The 22,430-nt window shown below is 35.9% G+C and overlaps 1 long non-coding RNA gene across 1 annotated transcript in view; it reads right to left on the bottom strand.

Annotated features, from left to right (window-relative positions):
• Nucleotides 1–2,828: 2,828 nt before the first annotated feature.
• The window catches only part of LOC116537288, a 155,733-nt gene continuing 136,131 nt past the window's right edge, over nt 2,829–22,430 (bottom strand). The window contains exons 3-4 of the long non-coding RNA XR_004263059.1: nt 3,136–3,218; nt 2,829–2,973 (exon numbers count right to left, since the gene is read on the bottom strand). This is a non-coding gene — a long non-coding RNA (uncharacterized LOC116537288). The remainder of the gene's footprint in view (nt 2,974–3,135; nt 3,219–22,430) is intronic.

Here is a 22,430-nt window from a genome sequence, read left to right as displayed (position 1 = left end):
TCTGTGGCCAAAGGCCTGAGAGCCCCTGGAAAATCATTGGTGTAGGTCTAAGAGCCCAAAAACTGAAGAACTTGGAGTCTGATATTTGAGGACAGGAAGTATCCAGCATGAGAGAAAAATGGAGGCCAGAAGACAGTCTAGTTCTTCCACATTCCTCTGCCTGCTTTTATCCTGGCTGTGCTGGCAGCTGATTAGATGGTACCAACCCAGATTGAGGGTGGGTCTGCCTCTCCTAGTCCACTGACTCAAGTATTAATATCCTTTGAATACACCCTCACAGGCACACCCAGGAACAATACTTTGCATCCTTCAATCCAATCAAGTTGACACTCAATATTGCCATCACAATGAACAACCCCAAAAATCAAAAGTAGTATTACCAAAATTAAAATGTTAGTATATGAACTGAATGGCAGAATTAACATGGATGAAGAGCAAATGAGTGAGCAGTAAGATGAGAATTAGAGACAAAGTTGAGACTTCAGACTAAAAGGACCCATTGAATGCCAAACAATAAATTATAATAAATTGTTTTATATACCTAAATACAACAATATATACCTAATACCTAAAGATTGAAACTTTAGATCACAAGACTAAGAATAAAACATCTCAATAAATATTTCATGATCTCACCTATATGCAAAATCTTAAAATGTCAAACTTATAGAAGTAGAGAATAGAATGGTGGTTACAAGAGGCTGGGGTTGGGCTGTGGAGTGGGAAAGGAGAGATGTTGGTCAAAGGGTGCAAAGTTTCAGTTAGATAGGAGTTCTAATTTCTGGTGATCTATTGCACTGCAAGGTGACTACAGTTCACAATAATGTAGTATACATTTCAAAATTACTAAAAGAGTTGATTTTAAATATTCTCACCTCAAAGAAATTTTAAGTATGTGAGACAATGGATATATTAGTTAGTCTGACATGCTCATTCCACAACGTACACATGTATTGAAACAACACATTGTCCCCTATGAATATATGCAATTATTATTTATCAATTTAAAAAAGAATACAGATTCAAGAGGGGTTGGGGGAGATAAAAATCAAATCAGATTTACAGTCTGAGTTCTCATTGGCAAAAGTGGATACTAGAAGAGGACATAGGATTTATGTTTTGAGAGAAGACTGTTTTGTAGAAAAGTCCTCTATCTAGCAAAACTAGCATTCAGTAGAAAGACAAAAATAGCTATCATTCTAGACCACTTCAGAAGAAAAATGTGTTCTTGCAAAATAAAACGTGAGCCCAGAGAGAATTAAATTGTTAGACATAAGAAATGGTAATCAACAAAGAAAACAATCACACTTCTATTTAAATCAAAAAATGTTTTGATATACATTGAAAAAGTAATTAACAATCTGGAACTAAAATCCCAAATGCTCTCAACATGGAAGGAATTGTAATAGAGTGTGACTCCATTTCTGATATTTTGATAAAACAGTCCCACCATTTCCCCTTTTCCTTCTTCCTAGCATCTGAGCAGGCTGATAACAAAGTTCTGATTGTCCCTCCTTTGGTGCCAGCAGAAGGGCAATCTACATAAGCCTCTGCCAGTGAGCAAGAACCCTCACTGCAGCTCCAACCCCAATCACAAGCTGAGATTGTCTCCTTTCCCTCCTGTCTCAAGCCAGAATTGAACCAGCTAAAAAGTCCATGTTGCTCTCCCACAGAAAGCCTTAGTATGTGAATAATAAACCTTTTCATAACATGTTGGTAGGTCTGTGGTATCATCAGTCTTTATACACACACAAAATTTTGGATGGGAGATCCATGCCACCTCAGTAAAATAACCACAACAGGTGTAGAAAGAGGGATGGGAATATGATGAGGAAAATCAGAGACCGGTTAATTTTAGAGACTGACTTTTTAAATCAACATACTTAAATTATAAGTATTACTAAAGTAAGTCCTAGAAAGTAGAATACATAAAATAAAAACAATTAAAAGATGGAATAAAGAAAATGTGTCCAATTCAGATAGGAAAGAAAGCAAAAAGAAACAAGAAAGACTTTAAAGTAAAAAAATATTTAAAGAATGTTCAAAAATAAATCCATAAGGCAATAAATGTGAATGAATCAAAATCTGTATTAACAACTAAGGACTCTTAGACTGGAATAAAAAGGAAATTCACCTCCATTAACACTAAGTGACACTTAGGTTGGGATAAAAACATAATTAAAAACTTATATTAAAAACTAAATAACTCTTAGGTTTGAGTACAAAGGAAATCCGCCTTTATGCTGACAGATACCAATAAGACAAAATTCTATTTAACAGGCCAAAAAGATACATTATGGAAATAGATGTGCCATGGCAAACACCAACAAGAAGAAAATAATGTGACATATTAATATTAGATGCAACTTATATTGCAACTGAATAGCAGCTTAATGGCAAAGGCCTTATAGAGGATACTTAATTTTGAGAGAAGATGTAATATACCAAAAAATAACAGCCATGCATCTTTATGAACAAAATTTCACAATAAATTTCAACGATGGTTTTAAAAAGTAAAGAGTACACACACTGGAGTCAATATGCCTGAGTTAAAAATGCCAGACGCAAAGCTTAGTAGCTTGAGATTTGGGGAAAGTATCTCCTATACAGTGCCTCATTTTCTGTATTGGAAAACGAGGTAATAATATTACCACTTCATGTAGTTGTTATGAGGAGGAGTTAAAATATATTAAGTGGATAGATGGATGAATAGAGATAGCTAGAATGTTACAGCAGATTGTTATCAGGGGTTACCCACAGGGTGTGAAGGAAGAAGGGGTGAGGAACAAGGATACTTACCTTTCTTACTTCACACATTTGCATTTTTATTTTAAAGAGCACTTATTATTTTTTTTTAATAATACAAATATACAAGAAATAGCACAGTGCATGCATCAGGAGAAAGAGGCTCAAAGTTCCAAATCCTTTATCTCCTCTTGCCTCTGCTCATTCCACGTGAGAGAGCTGCATTCTCTGGGTAGGTGGAAGAGAAGTCAACACCACTTTCTTTTAATGAACACACCTCCCTTAAGACCATAATATTTGAAGGACCAAAACACTAATCTGGGTAACTGGGACAAAAGTTTGGAGGTTTTTAACCAATATGCAGTATACAGTGAAGAAAAAAGTACTTACTGTTACTTTTTGCTTGAATCCTCCCATTAAAAACCCTCCTTCCCTATGTCACTCTGATGGTGAAGCTTTTGCAGTGGTGATCCCTAGGTTTTGAGGAAAGAGAAAGGTGAAATCAAAGTTGTTTTATATGAAAAGAAGGAAATCCATTTTGACATGACACAAAGGAATCTAACTGAAACATCTTTCTTTAGAAGTAGGTAAGATGTGTGAAATGACAGCAGAACTGGAGGTGGAAGAAGCTGCTTTTTAGAACTGAAAATCTGAAAGAAAATTCTCATGTTTGTGGATGTAAGAGAACAGTGATTTAAGATTCCATGGAAGCAAAAATAACTGATCCAAAATCAATAGTGGAGGGCAATCCAACAACCAAGATTTTGGAGAATTTAAAGGCAGAAACAGAAAAAAACTGTGCAGGCTCCAAAATTTGTATAAAGGAAGACTTAGGATATTTAGGGATGACAATCTGGTTGAAAGGGGAGGCCAAGAGATTTAACATGAAGCTGTGTTTGCAGAGCAAGCACATGGTTTTTAATTGGATTTATGTTTATTTTTAGTGGCTGAGAGAGTTTGATGGTGTGTGTGTGTGTGTGTGTGTGTGTGTGTGTGTGTGTGTGTGTGTGTGTGTGTGTTTGATGAGGAGAGATTGTGGTGGTCACTGCTTTCCCCAGCCAACATTTGGTTTTGCAAATGAAATGAAAGGTACGGTGAAAGTAATACATTACTAAGATAAATTCTTTCGCTATTTTTTCATATACACTATGTCTGATATTTAGTGAAGAAAACTAACTGAAGAAGCCAGTGGTAACAAGTTATGCTAGATGTCTAAAGATAAGGCAATTTTTCCTCAAAATGCAGAGAAAAAGGAATCATGTGATATTCAAATGATAATAACAACTATCGGTTAGAAGTCTCTGTTATTACTGTACTTTGAACAACAAAGTCCAGTTTATGCAAGGACATCATCCATCACATGTCTAAATCCAGGAGGAGAGTCAGTGTAATTTCCCCAGAGGTTTCTGTCAATCCCTGGTGACCCATTGCCTGGACTTAATGCGCCAAGCACATGGCAGGTATAAGACAAAGCCTGTAAGGCTACACCAGAGAGCATCACTTAAAGTTCAGGCCTCTGAAAGTTGAATTAGGTAAAACCTATCCCATTACAGAAGACAGAGAGAGTAATTGCCATTCTTGGCTTTGGATTTTTGCTAAATAAAGAAAAAAAAAGTCTCTCCTGAGAATGGTCAACTACAAGACTATACTTATGCATGTTTGAGGACATTTATGAAAATGACTGAAAATTTATTTTAAAGTTGTTCCAGATTAGTAATATCTATAGGAACCAAGCATAAGCAAATACACATACTCCATTAAAGACATTTTAACCCAGATGTAAAAAAGAATTTCAAGAAACATTAATTGATAAACAAAAATTACAACACATCTGAGGAGACAAATACATGAGTAAGAGTAAGAAAAAAAACCACATAATCAGACACCTAAAGACCATAGATATTGAGATTATCATATACACAATATAAAATAAATTTATATGTTTAAAGAAATCTTTAAAAGGTGAAAAAATTATAACAAAATAGTAACAGTTTCTCAAAAAATAACCAATCAGATTTAAAAACAAAAACAAAGGCCAGGCACGGTGGCTCATGCCTGTAATTCCAGCACTTTGGGAGGCTGAGGCGGGCGGATCACCTGAGGTCAGGAGTTTGAGACCAACCTGCCCAACATGGTGAAACCTTGTCTCTACTAAAAATACAAAAAATTAGCTGGGCCTGGCGGTGGGCACCTGTAATTCCAGCTACTTGGGAGACTGAGGTAGGAGAATCGCTTGAACCTGGGAGGCGGAGGTTGCAATGAGCCAAGATCATGCCACTGCACTCCAGCCTGGGCAACAAGTGCAAAGCTCTGTCTCAAAAAAAAAAAAAGAAAGAAAGAAAGAAAGAAATTCTTGAAATTAAAAATACAGCAACTGAAATTGAAGACCATTTCTAATTAACGATTAAACAGTGGATTTAGTATGGCTGAAAAGAGATTAAAGAACTGTGGGACCGTTTAGAAGATGCTGTCCGGGCTGTAGCAGAGACAGAGTGGAGGACGGCGTAAGACAGTGTATCACGATATCTAACTAGAGTACTGAGAAGAACTAATATTGAAAAGTTGGAGAGAGAGTCTTCCAAGGCCCAAGAGCTGAGCATTTTCTAGAATAGATGAAAGATACCAGAATCAGATTTGAGAGCCTGTAGACTGTCAACAGAATAAATGAAAAGAAACGTTCACTTAGATCCCCCTACACTGAATGAACAAACCTTTAAGATAAAGAGAAGACAGTAAAATCAGCCAAACTGATTCTACAGAAGTACCATAATTAAAACAACAGAGGACTCTTAACAACAGCAATGGAAGCCCTAAAACAGTGGAAAAGTGTCTCCAAAGTGTTGGTGCAAGCCGACCATTAACACAAAATTATATACTTAGTTAAATTAACCTTCAGAAATGACAGTACAAAATGACATTTTCAGACATTAAAAAATATAAAAAATGTATTAACCTTAAATGTACAATTTGATGAGTTTCTACAGTTTTAAACCCTTATCAAGATGTGGAACATTACCATGCCCCTAGAAAGTTCTATCATTCCCTTTCCTAGTCAGTCTCTACTTCCCCACCCCATTCAATGGCAACCTGATACTTTTTCCACAATAGAGTAGTTTTGCCAGTTCTAGAACCTCATATGAATGGAATCCTACTCTTTTGCACTTTTTATATACTCTTATGTAAGGCTTCTTTCAGCATAATGTTTTGCGATTCATTTACATTATTGCATGAATTATATGCCATGCCTTGTTATTGTTGAGTGTTATTGAATAGTGTTCCATTGTGTGAATAATAAACTTTATCCATTTTTCATTTGATGAGCTATTTCCAGTTTGGGGCTATTATGAGTAAATGGATATAAACATTTTTATACAAGTCTTTTTGTGAATGCTTATTATTTATAATCTCACATGAAACATTTATAAAAAATGATTCTGTTTTTTGAACCCAACCTGAAAGGGCAGCTTATATTTCATGCAAATATAAGCTGGTCTTTTTTGTACTTTGCTACAAATCAAGATTCAACATAATTAACTATCAAACATACATATTCTCTGAATAACACAATTGATATATAAACCAATTTAAAAACACACATACAGATTGAACATTCCTGATCTAAAAATCCAAAATCTAGAATGTTTCAAAATTCAAAACTTTTTGAGCACTAATATGTCACCACTAGTGACAAATTCTAAATCTGACTTCATGTGATGGGTTAAAACTTTGTTTTATGCAAAAAAATTATTTAAAATGTTATATAAAATTATCTTAAGTCTATGTATATAAAGTGTATATGAAACATAAATGAATTTCATCTTTTGACTTATGTCATATCCTCAAGATATTGCATTATTTATATGCAATTATCCAAACTTTTAAAAAATCTGAAATCAGAAATACTTCTGGTCTCAAGCATATCAGATATGGGTTACTCAGCCTGTGCTTGTACATTTAAATATACTTCTAAATGATTCATAAAGGAAAAACCATGATGAATATTAGAAAAAAAACCTTTAAAACTGTATATTATAGTATTAGATTCAGCTATAATTGGTCATAGAGGAAAATTTATAGGCTAGATGCATGTAGTAGTAAAAACAAAAAGCTGAATGGACAAGGCATCCAACTTAAGAAGCAAGATATTAAGGAACAAAGGAATTATGCCAAAGAAAGTTAAAGAAATAAAATTGTAAAAATAGGCACAAAAATTAATGAAATAGAAAGCAAAGCTATACTAGAGAGATGTCACAAAAGCAAAGTTGGTATTTAGGAAAGATTAATAAAATTGACAGGCTTCTAGCAAGATTAAGGAAAAAGGAGAAAAATCATACATAAGTATTGTCAGTAATAAAAAGTGAGCATAAATACCAAAGAGATTAAATTTTTAATATAAGTATAATACAATTTCATAAAAGTAAAATTTAAATGTAAGTAAAAAATATATTCCATATGTAAATACACACGTACACACATGTAAAACTTATGACATGACCTAAATTTTCTTTCTAGAGGTATGCTTTGATTAAAAACTTCTCTGTCCAAGTCACAAGTTTACTAGATATATTTTTTCAAATTATTGCAGAGGTAAAGTAAAAAATAACAATCCAGAAATTTCAGAAATTGAAGGATTGAAAGTAACAGCTATTGCTCATCTCCAGATGGTAAAACATTTTCAAATTTGCACACGACCACGAGGATAAGACTGTGGTTATTAAAGCACAGTTTGGGAGCAAACATTCAATCAAAGTCTTGGCTATCACACCTTTGTTGAGAACTCTGAATTAACATGGCTCTCTATAAACTCTTTCAATTGGACAAAATGGCTCAGTAACTAAGACTAAGGCAAAATACAACAGAATCCCAATTAGCTCAAAGAACTTATCATTACGTGATTAGCGTCAAGTCTCTAAAAGAAAATTAAATCTTTTTTTCTTTTTTGAGACAGTCTTGCTTTCTCTCCCAGGCTGGAGTGCAGTGACTGTAGCCTTGACCTCCAGGGCTCCACCTACCTCGGCTTCCCAAGTAGCTGGGACTATATCCGTGAGCTACCATGTCCAGCTAATTTTCTTTTTAAAATTTTTTGTAGACACAGTCTTTTCTATGTTGCCTAGGCTAGACTTGAACTGGTGGTCCCAAACTATCCTTCCACATAGCTAGGACTACAGGTGTGGGCTACTGCACTGGCTGGAATCATTTTCTAAAAGTGTTTTTATTTCATTTCCAAAAGTTCCAACAGCCTGAATTAAAAGATGCTATGACTGTTCATTGACGAAGAGATTGTAACTGTTCAATACAGCTGGGCTGAAAACATTTTATTGGCAGGAAGCAAACTAAGAAAGCCTTGCTTTGGATCTGGCTGAGTAAAATGATGGAATATGAAGGATGATATTGAGAATCAAGGGTAAAGTTGAGAGTCAAGGAGAACCACTGACAGGAAAATCTCCCAGGAACCATGACAAGAGTCTAATAAAAAAATACCTGCTACCCCCCAAATAAGAGGCCTTACTACATTTTCCCAAAGGAATTTCAGAATCTCTATGAACTAGTGACAGTAAAGAACTTCCCATTCTTACCCTTTCTAATGAGGGTGTTTGTTTCAGTTCTACTGACTCTGTTCTACCATTACAGATGAGAGATGGGGACAGAAGCACCTAGGTTGTCCTTTTCGTACTTAGGTTTTAGAAGTAAGAGAAGTTGAATTCAGACATGATGCAGATGACTTGATCTTGGAGTTGGAGAACCTAATGCCATAGTGAAACGTGACATTTGGATGCTGTGGTAAGCAGGTTAGTGTATTTTACTTGCAGAAGAAAGAAAATTTTTGTGACCAAAATGATCACTACGGTAGGCTGCAATTTATTGCTGCTCATTATCACTCTATCAGTGTCAAGCTCTGCGGGATAGAGTGTAATCTCTCTCATCATTAACTCTGTATCTTGCCCATGTATCTTGCTTCGGCCAATGAAAATATGTAATGTTTGTCACATTTGGTTTGCATCATGCCTCTTATGTTCCTACCCTCAGTCACAAAAACTACATGTGACAAATATAAGTTGTTCTTTCAGGCTGGGCTCTAGAAGGAAAAGGCATCTGGAGCAGAGCCCACCTGAACCCAGCCAAAGCAATAATAATTACAATATAATATGTAATATGACCAAAAAAAATGAGATTGCAAGCCACTGAGAAACTAGTTATTACTGCAAGAATAGCTGAATAAAAGACTCCCAACTTATGTTATAAGACTAGTATAATCTTATTATCAAAACTAAGAAAGAAAAAGAATAAAATGAATAGATTGTCTCACTCACTGATATAGTTTGGCTCTGTTTCCCCACCCAAATCTCATCCTGAATTGTACTCCCATAATTCCCACTGTTGTGGGAGGAACCTGCTGAAAGATAATTTGAATCATGGGGGCAGTTTCCCCCATACTGTTCCCATGGTAGTGAATAAGTCTCATGGGATTGGATGGTTTCCTCAGGGGTTTCCTCTTTTGCATCTTTCTCTTTTTTCTCTTGCCACCACCATGTAAGAAAAGCCCTTCACCTCCTACCATGATTCTGATGCCTCCCAGCCATGTGGAACTGTAAGTCCAATTAAACCTCTTTTTCTGCCCAGTCTCGGGTATGTCTTTATCAGCAGCATGAAAATGGACTAATATACTCACAAGTATATATTTTAAAAAGTAAACATAATATTGTCAAAGTAAATATTGTATTAAAGAAATAATACTTGGTGACTAAGATTGGTTTATTCCAGGAATGCAAGGTTGGCACAATAATAGAAAATGTATTGCTACAACTTATCGCATTAAAAGAATACAGAAGAAAAATCATGTGATCTTCGCATATGTAAAAAAAAGCATTATTAAAAATTCAACAATTCTTTATAATAATAATTGTAAGAAGCCTATCAGGAAAGAAGATATCCTTAATCTGATAAAATATTCTGTGATAAACCTACAGCAAACATCTACTTAACAGTAAAATATTAAAATGTTTTTTCTCATATCAGGAAAATATCAAATTTAGTGGATGATCTAGTAGACTATATACAAAGATAAAAAAGAAAATAATTAAGAAACAAAAATATTCTGTTTCATAGATGATATGACAAACTGCCATTTGAGAGAAAGTAAAAATATTGTGTTCCTTCTAATTCTTCTCTATTTTTTTATCTTTGTGTGCTAAGAATGTACACATAAAAAACTTAAGAAATTTTATAATATATCTAAAAAGAGAATTAAGCACATTTGCTAAATATAAGATTAACAAACATAAGCCAATTGCATTTTATATACCAATAACAAACGTAAAATATAATTTTAAGAAGATTCAATTAAAGATATCAAAAAATAAGGTATACAAAAATCTAACACATGCATTTATGAGTGAATTTATAAAATGGAAAGCTATAAAGGAGATCAAATAAGTAAAAGAGCCAGTTATGTTCATAAATAGGAAGAAAATATTTTAAAGATGCAATTCTCCCCAGATTAATCTCTAGATTTAGTATGGTTCCAATTGGAATCCCAAGAAGGATTTATGTGGCACTTGGCAAGTAATTCTAAAATTAGAATTAATTAGGAATAAGGAATGGCAAGTGGCCAAGAATAATCAAGATGCTACTAAATAAACTAGTCCTACCATGTATCAAGAATTTTTACAAAATTCTAATAATAAGGACAGGATGGTATTGGTGCAGAGACAGATATGGAGCAGAACAATACAAAGTCCAGACCCAGAATTCTACATATATAAAGATTTGATCTTAGAGCTTCAGTGTAACTCACTGGGGGAAAGAATGAACTACTCATCAAATGCCAAAATAATTGGGTGTTCATATAAAAAATTAATTTGTAGTTCCACTTTGCATCATTCCCTCAAATTAGTTTCAATTGGATTAATGCAACAAGTAAAAATTTAAAGTTTTATATGAAATACAGTAAACTATAACCATAATATAAAAGCAAAGATCTCTTAGACAACACACACACAGAAATGCATATCTTAAAGAAAAGGATCAAGAAGTTCTTTCACATTAAAATACAGAATTTCTATTTATTAAAAATAAAGAATGTGAAAAAGAAACTCACAGATTGAGTAAAATATTAGAACACAAAAATATAACAAAGGATGGTGATGCCAAAGTATTTAATGTAAATATAGATATATTTATAAATATTTTATATTTGCAAAATATAAATATGCTTTTATAGAAGAAAAATCATGCCTTTCACATTAACATGCAAAAAAAATCAACACCCTTAGTAGTCGGAAAACTCTGATTTGAAATCTAAAAATAACATTTTACACACACCAGGTTAGTAATGATAATAAAGTCTCATGATACTAAATGTTAGCTGGAACATGAAGCAATGTTGTCCCTTATACACACTGGTTGGGTTATTAAACAGTGTAGCTATTATAAACTCCCACTTGGAGTTACCTCTGAAGCTGAAGATGCTCTTCTCCTACAACCCAGCTATTGCACTTCTAGGTAAATACCTCAGACACACTTACACACATGCCCCAGGTGACATTGTTTCTAATAGGTAAAAATTAGAAACCATCTAAATGTCATCAACAGTAAAATGCACAAGTAAACTGTTGTATATTCATAAATGGTACAGTATACAGTCGGGAAAAATGAACTTTACCTATATGTATTAATGTAAATGAGTTTCAAAATTCAATGTTGAACAACAAAAGAAGTAATAGAATATATTCTGTATGAGTTTATTTATATAAGAAGTCAAAATTGTCAAATTACAAATCATATTGCTTAGGAATACATACGTATATGGTATGTTAAACAGTAGAAAAGAGTGGTTACTTTTGGAAGGGAGGAAGGTGATGCATATATCGAAGGGCACATGGGAAGTTCAATGGCACTGAGATTGTTCTAGTTCTTATACTGGGAGCAAGTGTGCTCTTTTTATTATTATTTATTACTATTCTTTCTATTTATACATTTTAGATGTATACATTATATCTATGCTGTATTCTCACATTTAAAAAAAAGGAAATGGATAACTTGCGGAGATCACAAACATATTCCAACTGGACAAATGAGCAAAATCAACTTTTTCAATGTGATATAAATAGGGCATCCAGGGACGTGGTATTTAAAAAATAAAAATCCAGTGTTTTATACATGGATCCAAGAACTGCTCATGAGTTCCCACAGAGGGCCCTGCATATGCCATGCTTTCTCACAATAAAATTATTAATTGTACTATTTAGGATCTTCTGGTTTTAAGCATTCACAACCTAAAAACCTAACTGTCTTAAGCTAAATAGTTAAATATAACTCTTTGGCTCTATATGGTAGAAGCCTGATCTCTGGCTGACTATATTACACCTACATACTTTTCCCACAATCTCATGAATTTTCCAATAAATATCAATTTTGCTTAAGAGAGATAGGTTTTAGATTTCTAACAATGCCAAAAGAATCCTAAATAATGTAGTTCTTAATTTTATTTTGAACAAAAGACTCTTTTGGTTCTGTTTAACTCTATGTGCCTATTATCTTCTTTTATGTTAATGTCCTCTTTAAGGCAAGAACATTACTGATGACTACTCTAAGACTTCATATTTCCAAGCTTCATCACCTATGGAATAGAAACATGTTCCCTGGAAAACATGTTTACAAATCTAAAGGAAGTCCTCTGATTGGCCCAACCTAAGTCAGGTGCCCATGCCTGGGCTAATCCACTATAGGCAGAGGGACAGGATCTGTAAGAAGATAATGGTACCAAATCAAGCCCCATAGATTTAAGAAGAAAGCTTCCTTCTCATCCTTCATTGCTCAGCTTAATTATCACCTTCTCTAACAATGCCTCTTCTAACTACACTATCTAAAGTGGGTACCCTACTCTCACCTCTCTCATAGCACTCTCTTTATGTCTTTTTAAGCATGTGCCACAATATGTTAACTATTTTATTGTATTTGTTAGTTAACCTGATGTGGTAGGCAGAATAATGGCCCCCAAAAGATGTCCATGTTCTAACCCCCCACCCCCAGACCTGTGAGTATATTATCTTACATGGCAAAAAGGGACTTTGCAAATGTGAGTCAGGATGTTGGACTTTGAGATGGGGAGATCATCATGGTGAGTCTAATCTCTCCACATGAATCCTTAAAAGCAGACCTTTCTCAGCTATTCTCAGGGAGACATGTGATGACAAAAGAAGGAGGGTCATAGAGATGGGACATGAGAAGGATTTGCCCTGCCATTTCTGGCTTTGATAATGGAGGAAGTGGACCATTAGCCAAGGTAGCCTCTAAAAGCAGGAAAAAAAAAACAAAAAAAATGCTCATCAACACTGGTCATCAGAGAAATGCAAATCAAAACAACATTGAGATACCATCTCACGCCAGTTAGAACGGCAATCATTAAAAAATCTGGAGACAACAGATGCTGGAGAGGATGTGGAGAAATAGGAACACTCTTACACTGTTGGTGGGAGTGTAAATTAGTTCAACCATTGTGGAAGACAGTGTGGCGATTCCTCAAGGATCTAGACATAGAAATTCCATTTGACCCAGCAATCCCATTACTGGGTATATATCCAAAGGATTATAAATCGTTCTACTATAAGGACACATGCACACGAATGTTCATTGCAGCACCGTTTACAATAGCAAAGACCTGGAACCAACCCAAATGCCCATCGATGATAGACTGGACAGGGAAAATGTGGCACATATACACCATGGAATATTATGCAGCCATCAAAAATGATGAGTTCATGTCCTTTGTAGGGACATGGATGAACCTGGAAACCATCATTCTCAGCAAACTGACAGAAGAGCAGAAGATCAAACACCGCATGTTCTCACTCATAGGCGGGTGTTGAACAATGAGAACACATGGACACAGGGAGGGGAGCACTACACACTGGGGTCAGTTGGGGGGCAATAGGGGAGGGACGGTGGGGGGTGGGGAGCTGGGGAGAGATAGCAAGGGGAGAGATGCCAGATGTAGGTGATGGGGAGGAAGGCAGCAAATCACACTGCCATGTGTGTACCTATGCAACAATCTTGCATGTTCTTCACATGTACCCCAAAACCTAAAATGCAATAAAATAAATAAATGGGAAAAAAATAAATAAATGAATGAATTTGCTCCTATTTCTCTCTTCTTTTCTGGAGGAAAAAATGAATTTTTTTTTCTAGAAAGAAGCACACCTTTATTTTATACAAGTGATACCATGCTGGATTTCTGACCTGAAGAATTGTAAGATAATAAACTTGTGTGGTTGCAAGCCACTACATTCCTGACAATTTGTTACAGCAGCAATATGAAACTACTACCTCTGGCTGTCATCTTTTACTAGAAGGTAATCTTCAAGTGAGAAGGGATATGCCTGTCTTTTTCATTGTATCTCCAATTCATAGCACAATGCCTGGCTGTCTGGCTATGCAATTTATTTGTTTAATGAATAAGTGGACAAATAAACAAATGAACTAGGACACCTGTGACTTATATCCAAAAGTTCATAATGCAGTCTTCATATGAATTATTCATCTTCCCTTTTCCAGAGTCACAAATGTAGAGAATCAAATAGAAAATGAAGCAGATGATCTCAAGTTTCTCTCTATGGGTCAGAAGGGAAAACTTTCGCTGAGAGAAACAGAAAAATGAGCCCTCTTCTGCAAAGCGATAAGAATTATGGCAAGCCAAGAGAACAATCAAATATGCTAGCAAATCACAGAACTGAGGCAGCACTTACTCTCTATTTGAGCCTTTAGAAGGGATGTGTTTTCAGCCAGCTGACATTTCCTATTGAATTTCCAAAAAGATCCTACTGTCAGAAGCTTGGTAAAATACTGGGTCATCCACATCTATTCCAAAATGGCTTCTTTTCTGGTGAAGTTAGATTTTATGATTTACACCCATTAATGGGAACTAGTAACTTTTCCAGAAGAAAAATGATGGCATATTCTGAAGAATGTATCTTTTTCAGGCAATTTGTTTTTGAAGAGAAAGTTCAAATTATTCATCAGATAATTCAATCTGTCTCCACAGGTTCAGTAATAGAATGTCTTTAGAAATCAGAACCAACTAGTTAAAACTGGCAGCTCTCCTCACCTGGAATAATAAGAGAAGAGTTGTACCAGAAAATGAGCAAGTCCCTTTAAGAAAAGGGTTAAGCAATATCATCTGAGACAGACTTAGAACCACTGAAATACTCTAAAACATATGCAACCAGAAATACTGTCAGAGGGATAAAAGAATGGTCCTTGACTATTTTCCTACAAAAGTTATGCTTCTATACCATATTCTTAACCAAAGCATATGCAAACATACATATGCATGTGTGTGCATGTGTGATTATATATGTTTGTGTGTGTGTGTGTGTGTGTATCAGCAGTAGCTGACATATATTTTTTTTTTACTCAAAGCATGTATTATGGAACGACTTTGAATGTCGGTTCCACCAAGTCAGATTTCAGGACAGAGAAACCCTATCTTAGCCCAGAGTCCAGGAGCATCCACTGGCAGTAAACCATCATCCTCATTTACAGATGAACTACACATCTAACGAGGGGCCTTACTGTCACTTCCTTCCTCCATCCGCCCACAAAGTATTCCTAAATCCTTGAATTTCTGTCTTTCTTCATGGTAACTATGAAGGAAATTATTTTGGAGGAAATTAAGTGGGCACAGGTGGTACTATAGCACATACTAGCTCCCAGCATAACATCTGCTTCAGATTCTTCAAAGCTTCTTATTTTTACAACAGTCTTCTTTGTCTTTTCTCTCTTTTTTGCGAGTCTTTTTTCCTCCTATTTTAAGTCCCTGGAAGAGAGAGGAAATGGGGGCAGAGGACAGAGGAATTTCCATATGCTTCATCAGATGATAGCGTGTAGTTACGTCTATTGGCATATGATGCTAAAGTGCTCATACTTTCTATACCAGCACTTTCCAGGAGAGCTTTTAATAATGGAAATGTCCTACATCTGTCCCAGGTCTGTCCAATACAGTAGCCACTAGCCTCATGTGTCTATTGAGCATTTAAGTTGTGGCTAGTCTACTGACTAACTGAATTTTTTATTTTGTTTGAAGCTAATGTAATTTTAAATAGCCATCCATGTCTAGTGGCCAACATACAGGACAGCACAGTTCCAGGCACTTGATGAACATTACAATTCCTGTTCAACTTTTTTCTATACTTTGCATTATATTCAAATTATTTATGATAAAATCCTTGAACCTTAAAGTTTGCACTTTAAAAGGGAACATTAATGTGTTTTAAGAATAATCATTGTGTTCACTCTACCTTGCTTCTGCTATAATGCCTATTCTTTTCCTACAGTCATATACAATTAATTACAGACAAGCCTGGAAGACGCGATATCACCAAGAAAGAGACATCTGTCATTTCTATTTGATATTTGCTTATGAAACAAAAATATGAGTCAATAAAAATAGGAAAAATGTGTGATGGCTAATCTCATAACATTTTCAAATGTAAATCTTAGGGAAAGTTTATAAATGCAGTGTCATGTCTACATGCAGAGACATGTACTTCCACATTGACAATGTTTTGCCCAAAGTGAACTGTGTGATGAAGTGTTATAATTAAAAGAGCAGGCAAAGTAAAACAGCATTGGAGATTTTTGAGAGGTTTAACAACTTTGGAGTTTCATGAAACTTTTTTTTTCTCTCAAGGGATATTTTTTTCCCTTAAGCCATTGTTGGTTGAGTGAATGTTTAATAAATAACTTGCTTTTATTTCTAAGCGGAACACTGAACTGTGTGAATAGGAAAGCCTATTATTTAACGGACTTGCTGGGTGTCTTTCTGTCATAGAGCTAAATATAGTGATGCAGCATTCCAAATCCAACCAGATCCAAAACTTTCCATCAAAAGTTAAAGTTTGGTTTCTAAATGTAGTATCCATAATTTCTCAAATGTTCACCACTAACAAGAACAACTTTATTACAACAAAATTTTTCTTAGAGGAACATAAGAACTAGCAGGCTGTTCCAGGGTCCCTTCCTACTGAATGCCATCTCCAATAGCAAATAGTGACATGAAGGGCAAAGCTACTTGAAAGCATGGCAAATATTTACCATGATCTTTTAGAAAGTGGACCATAATCTTAATTTCCTTTTTAGTAATCTCTGGTTCCCGAGAAAGCAGATGTGACAAAGGGGTTGGTGCACATGGTTTATTTGGGAGGTGCAGGGATATTAGTATGCTAGTAGGCAGGTAATACAGGGAAGGAAGGCAATCAATAGGAATGCATCATTAAGCCAGCTACTACTGTAACTGAAGCTTCATGCCAGGGATTAAGCAGGATACACTGTAAAATACTGGTCAAGGGAACAGGGATATTGGGAACCCTCATGGCTCCTAGTCATTGGTTAAAGAATGCCCCAAATGATACAAGAATTGTAGACATTATCACCTGGATAAAGTGGATTCTATAAAGCCAAGGGCAGCCCTCTGACAAGGATGCGGGTGTCAACCATCTTCATGCTCCAATATGGTGAGCTGTTCCAAGGGCATGTAGGCAGAGCATTGACAGGAACTGCAGCATAAATATTATATGAGATGGAACCCTCCTTAAGATAAAGAATAATAATTTTGTAGTGTTCTCTAGCTATTCCAAACATTCCATTTTCTAGCTGTAAAAGGAAGTCTATACTTTGAGAGTGGAAGGTGGGTGATCACCTGAGGTCAGGAGTTCGAGACCAGCCTGGTCAACATCATAAAACCCCATCTCTTCTAAAAATACAAAATTGGCTGGGCATAGTGGTCCATATCTGTAATCTCAGCTACTCGGGAGGCCAAGGCGCAAGAATCCCTTGAACCCAACAAATGGAGGTTGCAGTGAGCTGAGATCCCGCCACAGCACTCAAGCCTGGGTGACAGGGTAAAACTCCATCTCAAAAAAAAAAAAAAAAAAGAGAGAAGTCTAGAATTTGGTAAATATTGCCATCATTAGTTCAGAATTAAATGAATTTTAATAATGACATCCCTACATATCTACAATTAAGAAGGACTAATCTTTTGGTTTCATACAGAACCCACTCTATGTCTCTGATCATTTCAGTTACACAATTTTCCCAACTTACCCAAATTTTTTAATATAGAATTATCAGAATTTCTGAAATATGCCAGGTTTAGAGCCACAGACTGATGTGTCTGTATAGAAAAAGCACAAAATTCTATGAAACTCCACTTGTAGATCTCCCAGACTTGTGAGACACATCACAAAAAAATGAAAGGAAGAGCACAGAATTTTCACCTAAGTTGTGTGTATATGCTGAGTTAGTGTAGTTAAAACTTGAAATGATTAAACAGTAAAACTCCACATGGCTTCATTCATGCACATGAAAAATTACAATAGAATCTACCTGTCATGCATCACACTCAAATGAAAAGTTTCTTTCTCTCCCTCTCCGAGAAAGCCAGGACTTTATGTAATTAACCAAGGTAAATGCTATAAATCGGAATACCCAAACCCTACCCATGAGGTTAATATGGATTTGGTGGAGGGCAGCATGTGATTGGGAGGTATAGAGGGGAAGAGAAGAGGGGCTGGGCTGAACTCAGGGCAGTTTTCATGAAGGCCACCCACAGAACAGCAGAGCAGAAAAGATAGGTGTAATCAATAGTAGCAAAGAAGAGCCAAAATGAAGGACTATGAGACAAAACCAAGCATCCAACTGGGCACAGGCCCTACTGGAGGCATACTCAAGAACAAAGGAAAGGAAGAAGCCAGAGGAAGGAATTTCCTGAGGAGCAAGAAGGCAAAAAAAGGGTAGAAGGAGAAAGAACTAGGAAGGGTACATTCTGAGGAGAGTGGCTCAAAGTGGTCCAGGGTCTCCCCTGGGAATGCTGGCAGCCATCAAGTGTATCAGGGGTTCATGGGGCCTTGGTACATCCTTCCAGTCAGTCTGTCAGAGAGCTCTACTGAGAAGAACACATTGGCATATATGTAAACAGCAATCTACATAGCAAGGTCCATTCACTTTATAGTTACTTATGACTGGCATATGACTTAATATATGTTTAGACTCTTGCTCATTTGGCTAACAATTTTAAAATGTTTATTGACCAAAATAATATGTATTTATTGTAGAAAGTTTAGAGCATGGGAAAAAAGCATAGAAGAAAATTTGTCTCCAACAATATACCTTCTCAGGAATGCTTTTATGTATTCTATAGTTTTAACAAAAACTAATACATATTGTTTTACACTTTTTAACTTCCTGTTTCAGAATGTATTTCCACTGAATCAACACGTTGTACATTTGTGAGAAATACTTCTAAGAATATGTATTTGTGGAAGCAAAAATATCACCACCACCACCACATCATACACAAAACATACGAAGGAGCAAAATGTTGGTTTGCGTTGGGAAACTCACTTCCCACACTTCAGTGTTACCATGTAGCCCACATTGTTAACACTTTAGTGTATGTGTCAGTCAGTGTCCCAGTAGGACACAGATTGAGAAAAATCTGAGAAGGATTTAGCAAATGGTGTAGGGAAACTGCCAGTACCCAGGAAGTGGCAACAGCAGAGCTACTATCACCCCTAGACCTGAAGAGCAGAGAGGAGGGAGCAGTCATCAGAATGTGGAAGAACAGTCCTATGAGGTCAGCACCTTGGCAGAAGCAATAATCTGAGTCCAAGGACATAGCCAGTCCAAGGCAAGCCTGCAGGAAAGGAGGGTAGAGAAGACACTCGCCAACCCTCCTCTTCTCTTCCTTTTACCTTAGCCAGTGTTTCCACTCACCCTTGCTGAACCCACCTAGAAATCGGAGGTCAAGGGAGTCTTTTGATGTAACCCACATAGGCAAGAAGCTGGACTATGTCATTCATTTAACTATTTATTTATTTAAAAAAGATATTAAAACATCATGTTGATATTAATAAAAATTTGGGATAGGAGGATAATCTAAATATCCAGGGACAGTGGATTGTTAACCAAATTTTGGTACAACAAAGGGTGGGATTCTTTGCAGGTAGTAAAAAATATGTATTATCCATGACTATGTCAGTTCTCTTTTTCATTTCAGTCTGCTGACATAGTCACATTTGGAAGGAATTAAAATTGTAAGAAATTGAACTATGAGTCTAAAGGTGGAAAATACTTCATTCAAACGAGTGTGGGTAATTTTCTAAGTGCCTGTGACAATTCCTTTCTACTGTGTTTGAAAAAAAAAAAATCACTGCAGTTTGGGCCAGAGTCCTGGTTTAATTTTTACTTCCTTCTTTTTTCCCTGACAGTCAACATACAAGTTTTGATATCAAAGATGCTTTAGTACAAACTTTAAGAAACAAATTAGTCAAAACAGACATAGGCTTAAGCCTGTCTTATAGAATAAAGATAAAAAGCAACTTTCTTTGTTTCCACTGACTTTATCTAGCCAGTTATTTTCTTCCTCTTACTTTATATATTTTACCAAGCTTTCTTTACAGTCCACAGCTGACATAAGGTATCAAATTATTAACCATGTCTTACTACAATAGCAGAGTGTACACAGCACACATAAAACAACATCCCTGCAGCTGCACAAATGAGAATAACGGTGACCTCACTTAACCAGGTCACTTTTCAGTGAGAATAAATGATATATCCCTCTAGTCAAGGTCAGAATGACCTTGACAAGTTTCTAAGCTAAAACAGCTTCCAGTTGTTTTTTGTACCCATCAGCCATGTTACTTTTCTAACTAGAAACATTTCTGGAAAGGCCACAGAAATTAAACATTTAATGTAAATCATGAGACTTTTTAGTTGTTGCATTCTACATTGCAAAATGGTAGATTAAAGCCTACTGGGCTGGGCACAGTAGCTCACACCTGTAATCCCAGCACTTTAGTATGCCAAGGTGGGCGGATCACAGGGTCAGGAGTTCAAGACCAGCCTGGCCAATATGGTGAAACCCCATCTCTACTAAAAATACAAAAATTAGCTGGGCATGGTGGCAGGCACACCTGTAGTCCCAGCTACTCAGGAGGCTGAGGAAGGAGAATCGCTTGAACTTGGAAGGCAGAGGTTACAGTGAGCCAAGAATATGCCTCTGCACTCCAGCCTGGGCAACAGAGTGAGACTCCAACTCAAAAAAATAAATAAATAAAATAAAAGCCTTCTACCAATGATTTGAATAACCAACATTACATTATGACAAAGTATATGAGTTAGTATGTTTGTACTGACATAAATGCCCTTCTATGCTAACACATTTTATTTAGGGTCATACACATGAGAAAAGATAACTTGCAATAAAAATAAATATGATATTCACTGTTGTTAACAATCTCAGAAAAATTGGCATTTGTTCTTTAAAGCATATCTTCGATACCCCTTCAAATGACAATTCAACTGATATAAAACTGAAGGTTTTATTCTCCCAAGAGAAGAAGAAAGAAGTAAAATGTTCCTGAGAAAATGGTGTGTTTATTGTGGTAGGTGCTTATATTTTCTTACCCTAGTGAAACGCTGTGACAAATTTCCTTCTGCAAGCAAAACTTGACATTATGTATACAAACCCAGGTAATTGTGATTGTAAATCATCCCTCCTTAGATATTAAGGTGCTATTTGTGGGTTATTCAAAAAGTGAGTTTACAGATATATTTTTAAGAAACGGATTTTATTATAGGGCAAGGAATCATTGTAAGTATTTAAACAACAAATTGATACTTTTCAACATTATGCCCTAACCAATTCAAATATCGCTCTTAGTTTGGGACAAGATTTTTGCCAGTAGTTGAATAAAATAATGGCTCCTTAGAAAGCACTCACAGGCTGCCATTTATGTAGCACCATAGTTACCTGAAAACTTTGTCCCATTTTGCCGCCCTAGGTATGTCTTCCTTGAAAGTTCAAACTTGTCAATAGGCTTTACTTTTAGTTAAATTTTATGGAACACACTTCATCCATAGATGTGGGGGATTGAAGAATCACATGTTTAGGACCGTGGCCACTTCAAACTAAGGGGACGCCAAATCACAAACAGTCATGCAGCTGATCCACTTTGCAATGTTGTCACACATGCCTAACAAAATATTGTGCTACCGCCACAATCGTCCTATCCTGCCCTGGTAATTAACCTTGTAAAGTTACTTTAAACAAGCTTCCTGCACATGTCACAAAGCAAATGACAAATTAAAGGTTCTGATATGATTACAAAAGCTATTTTCCTTTTGGATTTAATTCTTTTCCAGGCAGAGCTTCTGTTAAGTAACATTTTATAGATCCATAATGCTGGAAAGAATTTTAAAGACTCCGCATGCCCCTTGTGGTTTGGTTTTCTTTGTTTTGGTTGCGTCCCAGGGCCATGATATGATTTGCCCAAGGTCACACAGCCAGTTTGTGATGGGATCAGCAATAGATTCTTCTGACCTTGAAGTTAATACTCTTTACTCTGGTCTTTGTCATAGTGTATTATGCATGTGGCCCAACCTGAGGAGAGGAAACATTTGGCCTTATGTATTTAAAACAAGCATATGTATTTGCTTCTGAAAAATGTCCAAGACTCACTCCTGTTCTACTTCTTTTTTCCATTTTCTTTTGCTTCCATGTCAACTAGACCTTGTCTAGTAACTTTCTCAATTTCCCAAACTCACTAAAACCTCCAAAATTCCTTTCATCTCACCTAACACATTTTGATTTGGTCCGTGTACTTCAATCATATCATTTATGCTAC

Source organism: Sapajus apella, unplaced genomic scaffold, assembly GCF_009761245.1.
Source record: "Sapajus apella isolate SASKATOON/1434 unplaced genomic scaffold, GSC_monkey_1.0 scaffold4, whole genome shotgun sequence".
NCBI classification, from domain to species: Eukaryota; Metazoa; Chordata; class Mammalia; order Primates; family Cebidae; genus Sapajus; species Sapajus apella.
The sequence above is the reverse complement of the archived record's forward strand: the minus strand, read 5'-3'. Positions and strand labels throughout refer to the sequence as shown.